The sequence below is a fragment of the Ictidomys tridecemlineatus genome, chromosome 5, assembly GCF_052094955.1.
Source record: "Ictidomys tridecemlineatus isolate mIctTri1 chromosome 5, mIctTri1.hap1, whole genome shotgun sequence".
Classification (NCBI taxonomy): domain Eukaryota; kingdom Metazoa; phylum Chordata; class Mammalia; order Rodentia; family Sciuridae; genus Ictidomys; species Ictidomys tridecemlineatus.
The window spans coordinates 183259376-183277601 of NC_135481.1; the positions used below are offsets into that span (position 1 = coordinate 183259376).

The window sequence follows — 18226 nt, forward strand, 5'->3', positions numbered from 1 at the left end:
CCAGATGCATGAGATGCCTGAGCCTGCATTCCTGATCCCCAAGAGGGTGAACCAAATAAACTGGGCCACCATGGAGGGTTTGGTCCAATGCTGAGCCAGGGCACGAAGTTGACTTTACAAATAAATACTTACTGAATGAGCAGGACCAGGGGTGGGGCTCACTTTGGGGAAACTTCCATCCGGCCTGTGCGCTACAGAGCTCAAGCCAGCCCACCCCATCCCACCACCACCACCCTGCCCCCGCTCACTTATCACCATGTAATTGAAATAATGCCTATCGACAGAGACTCACAAACAACTGCTCAATTTTCCTCAAAATTCAATTAAACTTCGTTTATTCTGGGGATCGATCCAATTAAAAGAAGGAAAATTTCAGATGGCCTGAGCAACACCATCCATCTTCAAACACAGTGTCTACCCCAGTGATGTAATAATTCGCCCAATCAATGCTTTAAAAGCATTTAGCAGTCTTGATAATGAACTTTTGTCAAAACAGCCTTGCAGAGCAATAAGTGCCTGCAGATTAATATGAAGTCATAAAGGGCTAATGCCTCAGGGTGGACGGGGAAGTGGATGCGAACCAGTGGGAGCCGTGGGCCGGGGCTTCGTCCTTCCGTATCTTCTCAGAACTCGGCATGGGCAGTATCGGCAGGGTCCGGGAAATGCCGAACATGCTTCCCCATTTCTGCTTGGTCTGCAAGTCCTCTTCTTTCCTTCAGGGACCCCAACACCAGCGGACCAGACTTGGGATGCTTCCAACCCTGATCACCCTCAGGACATTCAGTACAGCCAGCTCTGGAGAAAATGTCCAAGGGTGAGAAGGTTTTTCTTGAAAGAAGGGCTTCCACTTGGCCATCTGACCCCTGTGAATCCTCTGGCTTCCAAAATGGTCTTTTAAGTACATGTATGAAGACACGAATGGTGTGACTCTATTGTATATACCAGAGATATGAAAAATTGTGCTCTATATGTGTATAATATGAATTGTAATGCATTCTGCAGTCATATATAACAAATTAGAATAAAAACAATAAAATAATACATTAAAAATGGTCTTCTAGCCATAAGAACCCCCTTTTCCTCTATAGATCTCCCTTTTTCTGGGGGTATTCATCTTCTTAGCTGTATGATCTTCAGCAAATGACTTAAGGTCTCTGAACTTGTTTAGTGTTCTCATCAGTAAGTAGAAATATTAGCATTTATTGAAGGTAGGAGGAGGGAGTTTGGGTTGGATTTCTGGGTGGAAAAGATGCAAAGATTAATAAAACCCAGACTTTAATAATTAATAAAACCTCAGAGGCACTGAAGAGAAATGGTACAAATAGCTACCACACAAGAAGCTGACACTGTTAGAGATGTCTGGACCCAGTACCAGAAACACAGCACCTGACAGATCAGAGGGGACTTAAGCAAAGAACAGGCAACTTCCAAGTGGGGAAGCAAAGGGAAGGGAGTCTAGAGTGAGGGATAGCAATGCAGAGACACAGCAGAGTGACAGAGCATGGCAGATGTGAAGTACACCACCTGCCTGAGCTAGAGTCAGGGGATAGAGCAGGATGATTGACTCAGCCAGATCTTCAAAGACCTCGCTTGCCAGGCTGAGGAGACTGTCCTTTATTCTAAAGGAAATGGGGAGCCATGGAAGGTCTTAAGCAAGGGATGGATATGAGGAGAGCTGAAAGTTCAATCCAGCCTGCGGGGAGGAGAAAGGCAGTCGGAACGATTGGGTGAAGTATGAGAGTAGCTGAGATGGGCTAACCGACAGCTTCCCCGGGAATCCTCCAAAGCACCCTCTGCCCACACAAAATACCCACTTCAACCTTTGTTCCCAACAGTGTCCCCATGTCCCCAGACAAGGCTCCTAGGAGTCCTTCTACACACCTTCCTTTTCCAGTCCCCTAGGATTCCCTTGGATACTTTTCCTGTGTGGAGGGACATGGTATATCACCCCCCCAAAAAAAATTAATCTCCCTTTAGTCAAACAAGGTCCCCCTACTCTCATAGGGAGGCCAGAGTCCAAGGGCTCCTTGCAAACAGACCTGGGCATCCCCAGAGCTGTCCGTGGTGCTGGCTCCCAGCAATGGGAAGGGTCAGGTGCTCTGGAAGCAGGGGTTTGGCAAGTCACTTACTTGCCAGCCAGAGATGAGGTAGCCAGGGCAGGCTGAGCGGGGAGAGTCCTGGGCTCTGGGTGGTCCATCTCCATGGGCAGCTAGCTCTCCACCCCTCAATCCAGCCCCTCCCACTGGAGACCATCCAGAGTGCTCTGTGACCCCACATGGAGAACCAGGCAGCAGATTCAGCCTCAGCACAGTACCTTTGGCATCTCCTCTCCAGGCCTGACCTATCCTTTTAAAACCAGAAGAAAATCTCTGGGACTAGCTGGTGCTTGAAAAACTGGGGGGCCTGGGGGGTCTGGGGGGTCCAAGGACAGACACTCTTGCTCCATTTGCTGGAAGTCACTGCTCCCCTCCAGGACACCAGACCCTGACTTGCCATCACAGAGGCCCAGGGTTTGGAAGAGGAGGATTAAGGATTAAAGGAGGTTGGGGAGGGAGAGGAACTTGTGCTGCTAGATTAGGGGAAATATTAAATGATCCCAAGCCCAGAAATATCTTTTCAAAGACTTCTGCCATTAGGACTTAATATTAAATTTACTCCTTCTGTGCTTTAAAAAATAGCTAATTTTTTTTTTCAGAAGGTGCTTTTGATGCCAAAGGTATGGCTTAGGCTAAAAGGCACAGTCACATCAAACATCATTTGGGGGATTTCAAAGGGCTGTTTCAGTGGGCTCCTGTTCTCTCCATTCCCCTCCTCGGCTGATGAAGTTTCTGAGCCCCCTGTAGTCGGATCTTGTGTTCTTGGCTATCAAAGGCCCCAGCAACATTGCGTCCGTCCATCTGTCTGTCCCAGTGAAACTTTGGCAAAGAAAGCCTCCCTTTTACACAGAGATCTGAGGGGAGAATAAAAAGGATGCTGATTTGCAAGGAAACAGGAGGGAAGCCCTGCTGGGCCGATAGGAATCTTCAGACTTAACCGAGGCCAGATTTGAATACATTTGGGGGTGGGGGGAAAAATCCATTACTTTGGAGAAAAGCCTCACCGGGGTTCAAAAGGAAATATGTTAATGTCGGGAGAAATCATTTGTGTGGGTTTGTGCCTGAGTGTTTCAGATGCCCCCAAGTTTAACATCTTCAACCAGGAGAAAAGGCAGAAGCAGGAATTAAGCTGCTTCTACTGTGGAGGACTGAGGCAGCTGGAGGGCTGAGGCCAGCTCTGCAGCCTCCAGGGCCTCCCCCGGTACTTCAACAGCTGGGCCTGGGGGCTGAGACTTGACAGCTGGGCCCCCAGCTGCTCAGGTGTGAAGGGCCCTACTTGCCTGAAGGCCCCTTTTGGGGGTCTCCAGACTATGCTCACAGAATCTCCCAGATTATTCCCAGCACACAGATGGGAAGACTGAGACCTGGGAGGAGAATGCTGTTGACTCTTGACTTCAGTCCCCTGCGAAATGGCTTCTTTCCACAGCCCCTCCACAAACAAGGACCTGCTCTGCTCTCTGAAAACTGCACCAGGGTTGTAGTGTATACCTCTGTTTCTGGCACCCTACAAACAAGATGCCTGTCATACACAACCCTGGAGACATGTGTCCCTAGGGCCTGGCCTTAACCCAGGACCCTGTGAAAACTGAATAATTACTTCCAGCTAATTAGTTAGAATCTCCCCACGTGGCTTTAAGAGGTCATATGCCTGGATTCAGAGTCCTAGGTCCTAGGCTCAATTTGATCTCTCTCTCTCTGGGCCTCACTTCCTCTGTAAGATGGTAACAATTCTATCAGCCTTATCCCTACTTCATAGACCACTGTGGAATTCCCCTTAAGTCAGAAATAAAAGTACAACATGGCACAGGAAGTCCACAGATCAGGACCACAGGGAACATTCCCACCCTGCCAGAGGTTTCAGGCATGAGCAGGAAGAGAGTTAGGAAGCTATTTTGAAGGCTACACTGTGTGGTTGTGGCAAATGCAGCTGTTTGGGTAGAACTTGAACCCTTACCTCAATGCTGGACTTTTCACAGCTGATTCAGGACTCTCTTCTCCATTTGGAAGAGGGCTGGTAGAACTTGGAGAAGAAAAGAAAAAAAAAAATTCTGGGAATTCATGTGCTGGGGTGGAAAGGAGGGATGGGGTGGGAGTTAGGAGCTGTCTGATTCGGACCCCGATCCTGAGCTTATTACCGAATTGGGGGCCAGAAAATTCAGCACTTAAATCTGAGCACTGTCCTCTTGCTGTGAGAAAAGAGAGACGATAGGTCATCATTAATGGTCTTGAATTAATATAAATTAGTTGAGCACATCCTGGTTGCTCCAGGCAGGCAGAGCTGGGGCTTCTGGGGAGGGGCGTGGGGTTCCTTTCACCTCCCATTCCCGCGGCCATCCATAAACCCACTGCTGACCGTGCACTCTTCCCCCTCCCTGCTCATTCCCTCCCTCTCTGTCCCCTGTGCCAGTTCTGGGCTCCGGAGGTGTAGAATAGGATGGTAATGGGACCACGGAGACACAGGGCACACACACACCCCCTCAGAACCTGTGACCTTTGGAACGACCTTTGGAACACTGCTGTCTTGAGAGTCGCTGCCATTAGGAGCAGGGGGCTGTTCTGAGCTCAGCTGGCGGCCAGCCCCCACCTCTCCTGTCACACTCTCTTGCCCTGAGCTGGGAGCAGCAGGCCTGCGTGAATGTGCCCAGAACTGGGCTCACAAACCAGAAGAATACCTCACAGCACAAAATTCAAGTGCAACCCAGAGCTTGTACAGTTCTGCTTGGGATTGTAGGCCGCCCAGGACTCCAGCATGTCTGTTTGAACATAGGATTGTGACTTCTCTTGCTGCAAGGAGCCCAAGTCAGGCAGGGCTCTGGATGACCATGACAGTTCAGTTATAATTCAAGGACTACTAACTAATTGCCCATCAGGTAGCAAAGGGCCACTGAATACCAGCAAAGGGACATAGGGCTGAGAATATTTCAGAAAGCTCAGGTCTCCTGTCTCAGGATGGCCCACTTACACATACTGAGACCCCTGCTCAGGACTGGCCCTCAGAGGCACCCTGAGCTCCCTGGCTCAGGACTGTTACACGGGGGCATGCTGGGACTTCCTGACTCAGGTCTAGCCCACTAAGTCATGCTGGAATCGCTTCACTCAGTCACAGGGCCCTACAGCATACTGAGGCATCCAGGACCAAGCAGAACATTGTCTGTTTAGCCCAATACCCAGAAATCAAAGGGCCCTCCTACCTATCCTGGGAGGTTGGACTTTCAAATCCACTTACAGATAAGGAAACTGATACTCAGAGAGGAATTGTAGCTTGCTGTACAGACACACAGGTGGTGAACACTTCAAGTAACAACAAGATCTTACTTCCACCAATATGGAGATTGAAGCTTTCTAGGTGATTCTCCGTATAATTCTCACAACTTCCGTGACATAGGACCAGTATCTTCCCAGTGTGGCACATAGAGAAGTTGAAGCTCAGGAGGTTGAGACATTGTCCTGTCACACAACTGGTAAGCAACGGCGCTTACACAGCTCCAGAGCCCCAGCAGCAGGCGTGGTGGTTGGGAACCCAGACTCTGAACCAGCCTGCCTGTCTTCAAAATCCTGCCTTTTCTACTTACCAACAGTATGACGAGTTCTTTAGATTCTCAGTTTTGCTACCTATAAGATGGAAATAATCTCATTGTAACATGTTAACAATCAGGACTGTATCCTTGAAACCCATGGGGAAACTGGCAACAGGCCCTGACAGGTACCAAGTGTTGTGAGTTTGCTACATGCATCTTACTTCTGCACAACTATTCTATCATCCCACTGACTATAAACCACCTGATAAAAGTTGGCAAACCAGGGCACCCGGTCCCCCGACCTCTCAGGCCCAGGCTTGGAAGGGACACTCTCCTGACACATGCCCCAGACCCAGCATCTGTAATGCTTCTGTCATAGTAAACGAGGCCATTAACTGACGAGCTCTATGATGGGATTGTCCTGTGTAGTATTCATTATAGGGTCCTTTCCCTGACACCTCCCAGGGAGAGAATATTAAATATTTAATGCATGCAAGGCTTCTCATTTTTCATCCCCACTCAGTGCTCAAGCCAGCTCCAATCTGGGGGAGAGCCAAAGCCCGCCAGGCCGGCACCCTAGTGCCTCCCCTCCTGCCTCCTGCGCCCCTCTCCCCAGGGCATCAGGCCAGACACAGTCTGGCATGAACATGTGATGAGGTCCTTCCCTGGAGACTTGGATTTGAGTCTCTATCAAACCCTCCCTCATCCATCCTCTGCTGGGGACCTGAGGACTCTTGGACCGTGTGCATCATGGGCCACGGTTGCCTGGAAGGCTGGCAGCACCCTTCTGACTCCCCTACCCACCATGAGCTTCTCTCTCATCACCTGCCTGACAGACGGCTGCTTCCGGGCAGGAGTCTGCTCAGATTGCATTCAGTGAGCCTGAAGCTCCAGGGAGGAAACGCCCTTGAAGCAAATTCGAACGATGACAGTGAGTCTGCTGTGGGAAGCCAGGCTTCCTGGGGTGGGCTGACCCACCAGGGCACGATCTGCATGCTTTCCCACGGGTGCCCAGCAGGACTGTGCTCCAGCTACACACAGAGGTCACCTGCTCATCAACACACCCTATATTGACTTCCTTTCCTTCTCTGTTCTCACTTCCCCCTCTCCTACATCTGGGGTCACCTCTGAAATAGACTTCTGCACTCAAATCCTCATCTCAGGGACTGCTTCCAAAAGAGCCAAAATGAAAATGAATGCCTTTGTCCAGTGGAGACTTATCAGAGAAGGCAGGAGGGTGAGCCTCAGGGGTTCATTTATTCTCTCATTGAGCACCTGCCCCAGATTCAGCTCTCACGCCTGTCTCCCAGCAGCATGCAGCCCAGCTGGCCACCTGGCCTCGCAGCATCTTGTTATCTTTGTTTTCTGTATCAGTACACTTGCCTGGTCCCCCTCTATCTCTCTGGCTGCTCCTTCTCATCTTTGAAGCTCCCTCTCTTCCACCTCACACTTTCTAAGTGTTGGAGCACCCAGGCCTTCACCTCAGACTCCCTCGTGCTCTCTTCCCTGATAAATAATCTCATTCATTCCCACAGTTGAAATATCATCAATGCAGTCATGCACCACAGAATGACATTTTGGCCAACAGCAGACCACAGATACAACAGCACACATCATAGAGCCTAGGTGTGTAATTAATACACCATTTGGTTTGTGTAAATACAGTCTGACACGACAACAGCAAAATAATTGCCTGGTCCATTTCTCAGAATGGATCCCCATCCTTAGGTGAGTATGACTATATTCTGAGAACTTCTAAGTTTTTCATCTTCAGCCCCAGTCTCTCCCTTAAACTCCAAGACTCCTTCTCTATGTAGACTTCCCAAAGGCATCTCAAATGTGACATGGCCAGAGGAAATTCTTGACCTCCTCGTTTCCTATTTCAGTAAGTGGCACCAGTCCACCCACCATGTGCTAGCACCAAACCCGAAGGTGTGGTCTTCAGTCCTCTCTCTCCTTGAACTTCACCCCTCCCATCTGCAGGTCCTCTCTGCTCTTGCTCCAGTGCCTACCTTGAATCTGGCTGCTTCTGTTTCCACTGCTTCTGTCCTGGGCCAGACTTTCATCCTTGCCTGTATTCCTGCTTCCACACCAGCTGCCCCCAATCCACTCTCCACCCACCGCCGGGCAGTCTATGGGTTCCGCTGCTAGATAAAGAAACAGCATCAGTAACATATGTGCACAGAGCCCCAGGCCCTTCAGCCCCAATGCAGGGCTTCTAAGGAGAGACCCACGAAGCACCACAGGGGCAACCTGCCTCTTCCATGCTCCGCAAGCTGAAGGGAAGAGGCTGGTGCTGCTCGAGCCCAGCACTTCCTAGCTGCTGATTACCAGTGAGTTTCATTTCACTAATAACAATATAATTCTTTGCCATTTCCAGGTCATTGCTACCTAGACTCTTTCAGCAACCCCACAGAATCAAGATGATAACCCAAATTACATGTGCAGGTCCCGTGGCGGCAGAACAAAGACTCCATACCCGGTCTTCTGAACACAGTCGTAACTACAGGTCCGAGGTCTCCCCACCTTTGCATGGTATCTGCTTACAATACGCATCTCCACCAAACCCTTAAAACACTATCCCAGCTCCCAGATGACACCTTTCCAGTTAACTCAGGGAATTGGGACAAAAATCCTTTATTGGCCACCAAGTCCCAGTTTGGATTTGGGAAAATCTTTAGCATCTATTGTTCTCCCAGTGGCCCTGCACCCAGTCATTCTATTCTGAAGAGCCTCCTCCAGCCTAAGCTTCATCTTCAGTGTTCCAGTGGGGCCTCTATTTCACTCACTGGTTCTCGTCATCCTTAATCCTGTCCACACATGACAAGACCCTAGAGAACCAGGCTAAGAAACTAATTGTGTTGACCTTATAGTGTAGAAATTCATCAATATTTTCTAAGTCCCCCAGATGATTCATAAAAATAGCCATAGCTGAGAACCACCAATAGCTGATCCACAGACACATATGGAGCACTGGTGGAAGACCAGTGAACAGAGATGCCTTCCAGATGCTTCTAGCTGATATGGGAAATAGAAAGGTAAAGAGATGAGCTATCTTTCAATTGTTTGTTTTTGTTTCTATTTTAATTTAACAAACATAGCTACCACTGACCTGTTATGAATGTTCTAAGCACTTCACAAATTTAGCTCATTTAGACCTGAGAACAACAGGGATGTATTAGTATCCCCACTCCCTAGATAAAGAAAATAAGGTAGAGAGAGCTGAAACCACTAGTATAAAATCACATGTAATAGGTGACTGGGTGATTTCAGTCAGCTTTTTCTCCTGACAAGAACAAATAGAGAAAGAAAAGTTTATGTGGGGGCTCACAGTTTCAGAGGTCTCAGTCCATAGGTGGCTGACTCCATTCTTTGGGGCCTGATGTGAGGCAGAATAGCATGGTGGAAGAAAGTGGCTTGGGACATGCCACCAGAAAGCAGAGTGATACTAAGCTCAGCTCACAAAATATATAGCCCACAGGCACACCCCCAGTGACCCGCCTCCTCCAGCCACGTCTATCTACCTACAGTCACCTCTCATTTTACCCCTATCAGGGGATTAACACACTGATCAGGTTAAGATTCTCATAACCTAATCCTTTTACCTCTAAATCCTCTTGCATTTTTTCACACATGAGCTTTTGGGAGACATCTCACATAGAAATCATAATACTGAGAATCCCATATCATGCTTCTAGTGACTGTCCTCTGAAGGCAGTTGTTCCCAAACCTTAAAGGGATTTGTACTGAAACCCAGATTCTCAGCCCCATTCACCTCCCCCTAGTCTCCATCACCATCAGATTCTGGCCCAACCTGTTTCAGTGAGACTTGAAAACTGCAGGTTTTCTGTGGACTATACTCTGAGGAGCTCTCTAATCAAACAAGGTTGGTGACTTTAAACTGTGTCCACAAATACTAAGACACTTCTACCTCTGAAAGACAGAACCTACTTTTCCTCTCCTTGAGAATGGGATAGAAACACTTAGTAAACACTTCTGACAAACGGAATGAAACAGAAATTGTGGTATGGTATGTGTAACTTCCAAGAGGAATGGGTAGGACAGGGGCAAACCCTTTGATCACCTTTGATTGGGGAACCATGAGACCCACCATCTAAGACACAGAGCACTACAGCTTCCTCCTCAATCTCTCTTAGACCACTTATTCTGAGGGAAGCTATCATGGCACAGGGACACTCAAGAATCCCCCTAGGATGAAGCCCACATAGAGAAGAACCAAGATCACCTGCCAGCGGCCAGTGCCATCTTGCCTCCCACATGACAGCGCCATCTTGAATCAGAACCTCCAGCCTTCAGATGACACAGTTCCAGCCAACATCTTCACTGCTGCCTTCCGAGAGATCCTGAGCCATAACATCCAGTTAAGCTACTTCCAAATTCCTGACCCCCAAAAAACTATTAAGTGTTTATTTTTTCACATTCTACATTTTTTATTAGAGCATTATAATTATATATAGTATTTTGGTTCATTTTGACAAAATTATACATACAAGGAATTTGATTTAAATCCCCAACCCCTCAACTTTTTTTTCCCTTCTCCCCCGCCTTCTCCTCCTCTACTGATTTCATTCCTTTATTTATTTTTGATTGGTACTTTCTATATATACATAAAAGTGAAATTCCCTTTTGTACATGTTTATATGCATATAACATGATTTTGTTAAATTCATTCCATATTTCTTTTCTTTTCCCTTTCTTCCTCTTTCCTCTTGTTCTCTTTCTACTCCGCTGATCTTTCCTCTGTCTATGATTTTCTATCACCTCCCCCACAGATTTCTTTCCCTTATTTTGTTCCAGCTTCCACATATGAGAGAAAAAATTCGACCCTTGATTTTCTGGGGCTGGCTTATTTTACTTAGCATAATTTTCTCCATTTCCATCTATTAACCAGAAAATATCATTGTTTCTTTCTTTATGGCTGAGTAAAACTCCAAGGTGTATATATACCACATTTTCTGGATCCATTCAAATATTGGCAGGCATCTGGGTTGATTCCATAATTTGGCTCCTGTGAATGGTGCAGCTGTAAACATTGTAGTGGCTGTATCACGACAGCATGCTGATTTTAGATCTTTTGGTTAAATACTGAACAGTGGGATAGTTGGGTCATGTGGTATACCACTACATTTTGAGGTATTCATTGTACACAAAGGGACATCTTTCACTGTCAATAGGAGTCAGGGAAAACTGAAGAAATGACCACTAACCCAGGGCTTAAAGAACCATGGCCAAAAGGCAGAAAGATAACATTCTTTCCAGGTAAAGGGAACCGTGTATGCTAAGGCACAGGTGACTGGAATGAGCCAGCATTTGAGGTTGCTGTGGGAAGCAGCAGAGGCACCATGATAGGTGGCCAATTATGGGACAAAGGCCAGAATATTAGGGAACAGACGAGGATGGTGGGAACCTGAGGTTAAGAGAATAATTCTATAAAATGGGCCCACTGTACTGACCCCCACATGCTTTCTTTTCCAAGAAGCAATTTACCGGAGGCCCTGCCTGGCCTAAATGAACAGGATATGTCACATTCCTCAGCAAACTACCTGTTAACTGCAGGAGAAATGCAGGCCCAAAATAATGTTGATAAGAAGAACCCAGGTTACCCCGAAGGGGGAGACTTTTGTGATCAGATCCTGAAACTCTGAGAGATAAAGATAGTTCCTCCTAACTATAAAATCTGTAAGAATGTATGGTTGCGAATCCAGTTAGAGCCGGTCGGCATGGGCCAAAGTGACACAGAGCTGTCACGGCAGTGGGTACTCAAAAGTCTGATGTCACCGTGCTGTCAGTCAAAAGTCAAGAGGTGGACCTGGGAGGGAATATCTGGAAACTTCTCTGGGATTCCCCCAATAAAACTGGAGGGCAGGACAGGAATGTTGTCCCTCTCCTCTCTGAGAAAATTCACTCTCTCCCTTGAGATTTTCCCCTTTCCCTTTTCCTGTCCCTTCAGTAACAAGAATGAGTATTCCTGTCACTCTGAGTGACATGTCTGAAATCTTTTTTTGACTTAATAGCAAGAATCAGAGTTTGAAGGGCAGGTCTTCATACTGCCTCAGTTTCTCAGAAGGTCCAAGATCTGTCACAAGACCACGAGTCACCGTATGTCTCAGTTTGCCTGGTTTATACCTGCTGACTGGGCGCCCCATTCACTTTACAGTCTGTACTGGATAAAATTGTCCCAGTTTAGGTAATAAGTTAAATGGTTACCCTATTGATGAGCCCCTACAGGTGAAGCACTCGGACCAGGCAATAGGAGCCGGGGGAGGGTTATAAACGATGAAACGACCTGATCCAAAGTGTTTTAGAAAGATCCACTTGCAGAGAACATACCAGTGTGCAGGATGGAGCAGACTGGTTTGGAGAAGGGCTGTGGAGGCTTGACCAGGGTAGAACAAGATGACAAGAGAGGAAGGAGTTGAGTGAGTCCCTTGGTTGGAGCAGTTGGTGACCATGACAACCTGTATTCAAGCCAGAGCAGTGGAGATGAGATCAAGGGAAGTTTAGAAAATTTTTAGGAGACATTAAACAAACTTGGTTGCAGTGAGAGATGAAGAAACAGTAGCCAGATTCTGAGACTCTTGAGGGGTGTGGCCCCCATATTTCAGGGACCAGAGTTCTGGTCTAAAAATAGTTCTCAAATGAGTCACCTCACTCGCAGCCAACAAGGATTTGGCTGGTTTGTTACTGAATTGCAGGGGATTTGGCCAAACAGACTGAAACCACGTGTAGTCTTGGCTCAAGAAGGTCCCACTGGACTTAGTCTCCGGCTAAGGGCAGTGCCACAGCCCTGATAGACACATAATATCATTTCCCTCTCACAACAGCCCTGCAGAACACTATAATTTTTTTTTTCATTTAAGGAACCAGGTCTGAGAGACACTGCTGTTTCCAGGATGAAGGCTTCATGAGAAGCACTGCTCATGTGCAAACCCAGACCCCTCCAGATTCTCAGTATCCATTAGAAAGACATTTTGGGGTAAAATCCTAGAAACACTCTCTCGGCCCAGTCCAGCTACGATACCTTGGCTGAACTTGAGTCACCCTCCTAATAAAAATTCCATGTTCCATCAGCAGAATGTTTCCATCCCAATTAGATCAATTTTCTCTAAGTAGCAATAAATGTGTTTTTCTTTCAGAGGCCAACCCGACACATTAAGCAGGCTTGGGGCAGCCATTCCCCAGGCCGCTGGCTCCGAGTGCGTGGGGTCAGGGGTCAGAGTGCCGCCGCCTCCAGCTCATTAGTGGGACCCATTCATCTTTCCTGGGGACACCAGCACTCAACATGGTGGCAGGCCTCAGGGTGGGGGTGTATGGGCAATTCATCAGAGACTCTGGTTCGCCGGAGACAAGAACAGAAAAGCAGGCCTGCTCTAGGTCTACAGGAGCCCCAGGACCAGTAGCGGAGGACTGCAGTTGCCTGGTTAAAGGTTAACCTGGGCCAGGATGTCTGTCTGTGGGGGCCACAGCCACCATGCAGAGAATGAAGGGTCAAAACAGGCCCCTTTCAGATGCACCTGGCTCCTGTCTGCTAACAGAACTTCCCTTCCTGCCAGCTCTCTAAATCAACCCTGAAATCCATCCAAACAAGACCTATAGGGACTTCCTGTGGCCCAGGAACTCTTCTGAAATAGACCTTTGATTTGCAAATCCAGACACCAGGAATGAAAGCAAATGACATCCCTGCCCTGCCCCTTCCAGCAAGAGCTTAGCCAGAGGAATGAGACCTCTCCTTCTCCAGGGATTGGGGCTCAGTCTTCACCTACCTGAGAATCCACACAAGTGCATGTGCATATACACAACCATGCCACCCTGAGCCAGGCAGAGGCACCGCTCTGACACAGAATTCCCAGAGGGCATTGTGTTAGTCTGCTAGGGCTGCTGAGATGAAGCTTCACACATGAAGTGACTTAAACAACAGATATTTATCCTGTCACAGTTCTAAGGCTGGAAGTTCGGAGATGGAGGTGTGAGGCAGGGCGGAGCGGGGTGGGGGTCGGGTATGTTTCCTCTGAAAGGAAGAGGGAAGGATGTGCTTCAGGCTTCTCTCCCTGGCTTCTGATAGGTCCTTGGCTTGAGGTGACATGTCTCCATCTTCACACGGTGAGCTGTTTGTGTGTGTGCCTATGTCCAAAGTGCCCCTTTTAATATGGACACCAGTGACATTGGATGAGAGGCTCAACTAGGCCTCAATGACCTTATCTTGACTAATTACACCTATAACCACCTGTTTCTGAACACAGTCACATCCTGGGGTACTGAGGGTTAGGACTCAACATGTGAATTTGAAGGGGACACAATGCAGCCTCTAACACTCCTGCTCTGGGCCACTGGAGATGCAAGCCCCTGGAAGCCAGATTCATTTGGCAGTGTATATTGAGGACTCACCAGGCCCAGTGCAAGGCACCAGGAGGGGGTTGAGGGATGAGTTGGCACCTGCCCCAGGAGTGTGCAGGTGACATGGGAGATGGGCATGATCAGGCACTAGAGCAAAAACCCAATTCCAAGCCGCAGAGGGTGATTTGAAGCAGAAGCATTAGCAGCTGTAAGCACGCAGAACAAGGTCCCACTTCGGGTAAGAAGTCGTGCTGGTGCTGAGCATAACAATTACATAACCATCTCAGCTCCCCTGGGCTGCTCAGCCCACCCCCACCTCAGCCCTCCTGTCCTGACCTTCGAGGCCCTTGCTATCCCCAGCCCCCTCCCGGCCTGATGCCTTTCCTGGAAGTCGAATTAATGGCATCTGAGCAACCTGGCCAGGAACCACAGCTTGGGGTAATCTTTCTGCAGAGCCCAGGAGCCTGGCAGAGGTCCCCTTGATTTATATGGCCCCTGGCCATGCTGCCCTCCCCGCCAGACAGCTCCTCCCTCAGCCTTCCTGGCTCCTGCAGCACCTCAGTCCACCCCCAGGATTCCAGGGTGAAATCTACATCCAGACAATGTCCCACCACCCCTGGGACCCAGTGTCACCTCCTCAGGAACCTTTGCTGACCTGACTCCCCACAGTTCCCCTACCCCCAAACATCTCTCAGCACCCCGACCACAACTGAAATTAATAATGGGCAATAAAATTAACTGTTCCTTCTCCCCCAGAGGCTGTGACCTTTCCAAGAACTGAGACAACTTTCTCATTCTCCTCTAAATGCCAAAATCCACCCTCTGCCTGTGGCGTAGCTGTGTTATGTAAACATGCGCTGTATGGATAAACAGAATAATTGATTATTTAATCAACCTCCTACTTCTACCAAAACCACAAATTGACCCACAGGCATGATGCAAGTTGGAGCCACTCCTGAGGGTAATAGGAAAGTAAAGATGAGGGACCAGAGGGATGGTGGTCAGGGTGGAAGGAACAGCTTGGGCAAAGACACAAGAAATGCGAAGTGAGTTTGGAGAATCAAAATTTGATCAAGGCCCAGCCTTGCAGGGCCTAGATGCTGGGCCCAGATGAACAGCATAGGGTGTCATTGAAGGCTCTGAGCGGTGGCATGACCAGAGCTGGTCTGTGCTGATAGGGAAAGCAGGTAGAGCCACAAAACAGTGCAAACTGTGGGACCAGAACTCCAGAAAAGCTGAAGGAAGTTTCCAGAGCTGTCTCGCAGGCAGAGCAATGGAAATCACCAAGGAAGAGTAGAAAAACAGGCACTGAAACCAGGGACAACTATAGTATAGGTAAGAGGGCTTCAAGGCTTCAGGAAAGCAGAGAAAAAGAGAAAAAAAACAGAGGAAACCCAGGCATGCCTGCAGGGAAGTGCCCCTTTGCTCATGACGGTGTTCTATCTGTTCATTATGTGAGTGGGAAAGTTCGAATTCCAAAGCCTGATCCAGCAGGGACCAGCTGCCCACCTGAGCAAGTGACTACACCTCCAGGAGTCTGTTTTCTCACCTCCAAATTGGAGTTGGAGGAAGCCTGTTGAGAAAAGAAAGGAATGCGCTCCATTGAGATATTTAGCATGGGCCCCCAAAGATGTCCATGTCCTCATACCCAGAACCCTTGAAAATGTTGCCTCACATGGAAGAAGGCACTTTGCAGATGTGGTTATGTAAGGATCTTGAAAGGGAGAGATTATCCTAGATTATCTGGGTGGGTGCAGTACTTACAAGGGTCCTTATAAGTGTAAGAGGAAGCAAGAGGGTCAGATTCCAATGTGGTGACAGATGTAGGTAGCAGAATATTAAGGTAACCATGCCAAACTCTGGCTCTGAAGATGGAGGAAGGGGCCATGAGCCAAGGAATGTATTAGGAGCCTCCAGAACCTGGAAAAAGAATGGATTTTCCCCTGGATCTTCCCAAATTTCTGCCACCACCTTGATTTCAACCCAGTGAGATGCATTTCACACTTCTGAGCTCCAGAACTATAAATTAATAAAGCCGTGCTATTTTAGGCTTATGGTACTTTATTACAGCAATTATAAAAAACTAACACACAGTTGCATAATTAAACATAGGGAGCTGTAGGATCTCAGAGAAAGGCACAGGGATGTCATGTGTGATCATCCAGGTTGCACAGCACCTAAAAATAGCCAGCCAAGAAGGCTAAAATTTAGCCCACACTCCACTTGCCAAGCCACGAGCCCTTGTAAGGACTGGCAGGTTCCTGGAAAAAAAGAAAGCATTTTTCTAACGTACTCACATGCACTTTCCCTTTGCCAGAAGATATGACCACTCAAATTGGAAAAGGGGACTTTTCTTAATTTGCACAAAGGGGGCTACACAGGTAACAGTGGCCCTGGCAGGAGACTTTGACTCTTCCAGGGGAGATCAGGGATAGCAGAGGAGGTGATTTCTGAGCCAGATCTTCAGTGCAGAAGAAGGGAGAGTTGTTGTAAAGAAAGAGGACACCACAGATGTCTGAAAAGGCCCGACCCTTCTCCTGCACCAGGCATGTGGGTGGGTTGATGCGGAGATGCACAGTTCACCTTGAGAGGTGCAGAGCTGGGAGGCCTGTTGGTCATTCATGGGGAGGTGTCTAGGAAGTGGACAGATGCCAGTGTCTGAAGTTCTAACAAGAGGCCCAGGCTATTCAACTGGCCTCCTGAGGCCTCTCCAGGGAGTCTGGCTCTCCACAGCTCAGCACCAGAGACTTCTACCCTGCAGCTCTGAGGGCGGCTGGCTGTTCCATGACGTGCTTTTAGGGTCTAAGAGTGAGCCTGTCCCCACCGTGGCTCCACTTCCCAGCACTTAACTCCAAGACAGGTATTGATGGTGCCCTGACCTTCCCTAATATATTGCCACAAGGTGACATGGGCCAGTCCTGCAGTCCCAATCAGGCCACTGCCCCTCCCTGGGCCTAAGCAAAGAACAAGAAAAAACCATCAAGCTGGGCATAAGGTTTGCAATACAAATGGCAGTAAGTTGTTTTCAGGAGGCGAGTGGACCCCCACAGACTAATGACTTCCATGGCTTCCTCCCCTCCCTCCCTGAACCCCCCCACACCCAGAGCTGTCCCAGCTGGAATACTGCAGTTGCTCCAGCCACCCCCGCCCAGCCCTTTTGCTGACAGTATAACCTTCAGGAACCTGAAATTCCTGAGTGCTCCCCAGAGCTCAATGCATCTTGAAAGAAAATTTGTGTAATGTCATTTCAGGCTGTCCCTAATCCAGAATTATTGAGGGGGGGCTGGGACCTGGGAATTGCCTCTGACACTTGACAAATACTTGGCTTTGTGTAAATGGACAGGCTCCTGAAATAACTGCCTTTGGATGTCACATGAAGAGAAATTAATTCTTTATTAACTTCCGCAATGATAATCTAATAAACCCATCGGGCCTTCAGGCCCCAGCATTTAAAGAGCTTGGTGGTTTGGATGCAAATGTCTCCCGACCCCATTTTGTCGGGAATATGTTCATGCAGAGGAGGAATAATCAGCTCTAGAGGTCAGATGTCAGCTCAGGGTCAAATGGGTGACTTTCATGGCTCCACACAGACCTGAGACTCAGGAGGCTCAGCTATCTCAAGGGCCAACAGCTGTTCTGGATTTTCGGGGATGGACTTTCATTTCAGATATTATGTCCCTTTGTTCCCAAAAGAATTTTTTTTTTTTCTCGCTTCAGATTTCCCTTCAGATGATTGTCTCTGGTTTTCACTCAGATTATGAGGCCACTGGAGTAGCCCTCACACATCAGTTCCAAAGGACCAGTCACCCATTCTTTCTTCAACTCCCAGATACCCACCGTGTGCCAGACATGGGATGACAAGGCCTCTGTCCTCAGGGCTTCCAGTCTAATGGATTGGCAAATGACAAAATCAGTTATAGTTATAAACTAAGGGAAATGCTATGAGGACAAAGAATATCTTGGGAAGTGGATGCTGTGTGTGTCCCCAGTGTGGGCAGGCAGCCCAACCAAGAGTCCTCCAAGTCCTTGAGGCCCAGCCTTTCTGATGAAGTCCAGGCTGTATCCCCAGCCATCAACACTGACAGAAACAGCATGGAACCACCCTCCCAACGTCAAGAAGAGCAGAAGAAGGAGCTGACAGGGGCCACAGAGGTCTTCCAGGGCAGGAAAATCAGTAACACCCAGAATGCCAGGGGCAAAAGATGCCCACCTGATATGAGGCTTGACCCCTGCTCACTCACCTCTCCAACAACAGGG

At 48.3% G+C, this 18226-nt stretch overlaps 1 long non-coding RNA gene across 4 annotated transcripts in view; it reads right to left on the reverse strand.

Moving 5' to 3' along the window:
• Positions 1–318: 318 nt before the first annotated feature.
• The window catches only part of LOC144378132 (uncharacterized), a 52634-nt gene continuing 34726 nt past the window's right edge, over positions 319–18226 (reverse strand). Inside the window, exons 4-8 of one of the 4 annotated variants that reach the window (XR_013439711.1) lie at positions 11966–12093; positions 9861–9978; positions 7627–7761; positions 4051–5708; positions 319–795 (exon numbers count right to left, since the gene is read on the reverse strand). This is a non-coding gene — a long non-coding RNA (uncharacterized LOC144378132). The other 3 variants (XR_013439713.1, XR_013439710.1, XR_013439712.1) reach the window with 3 other exon arrangements.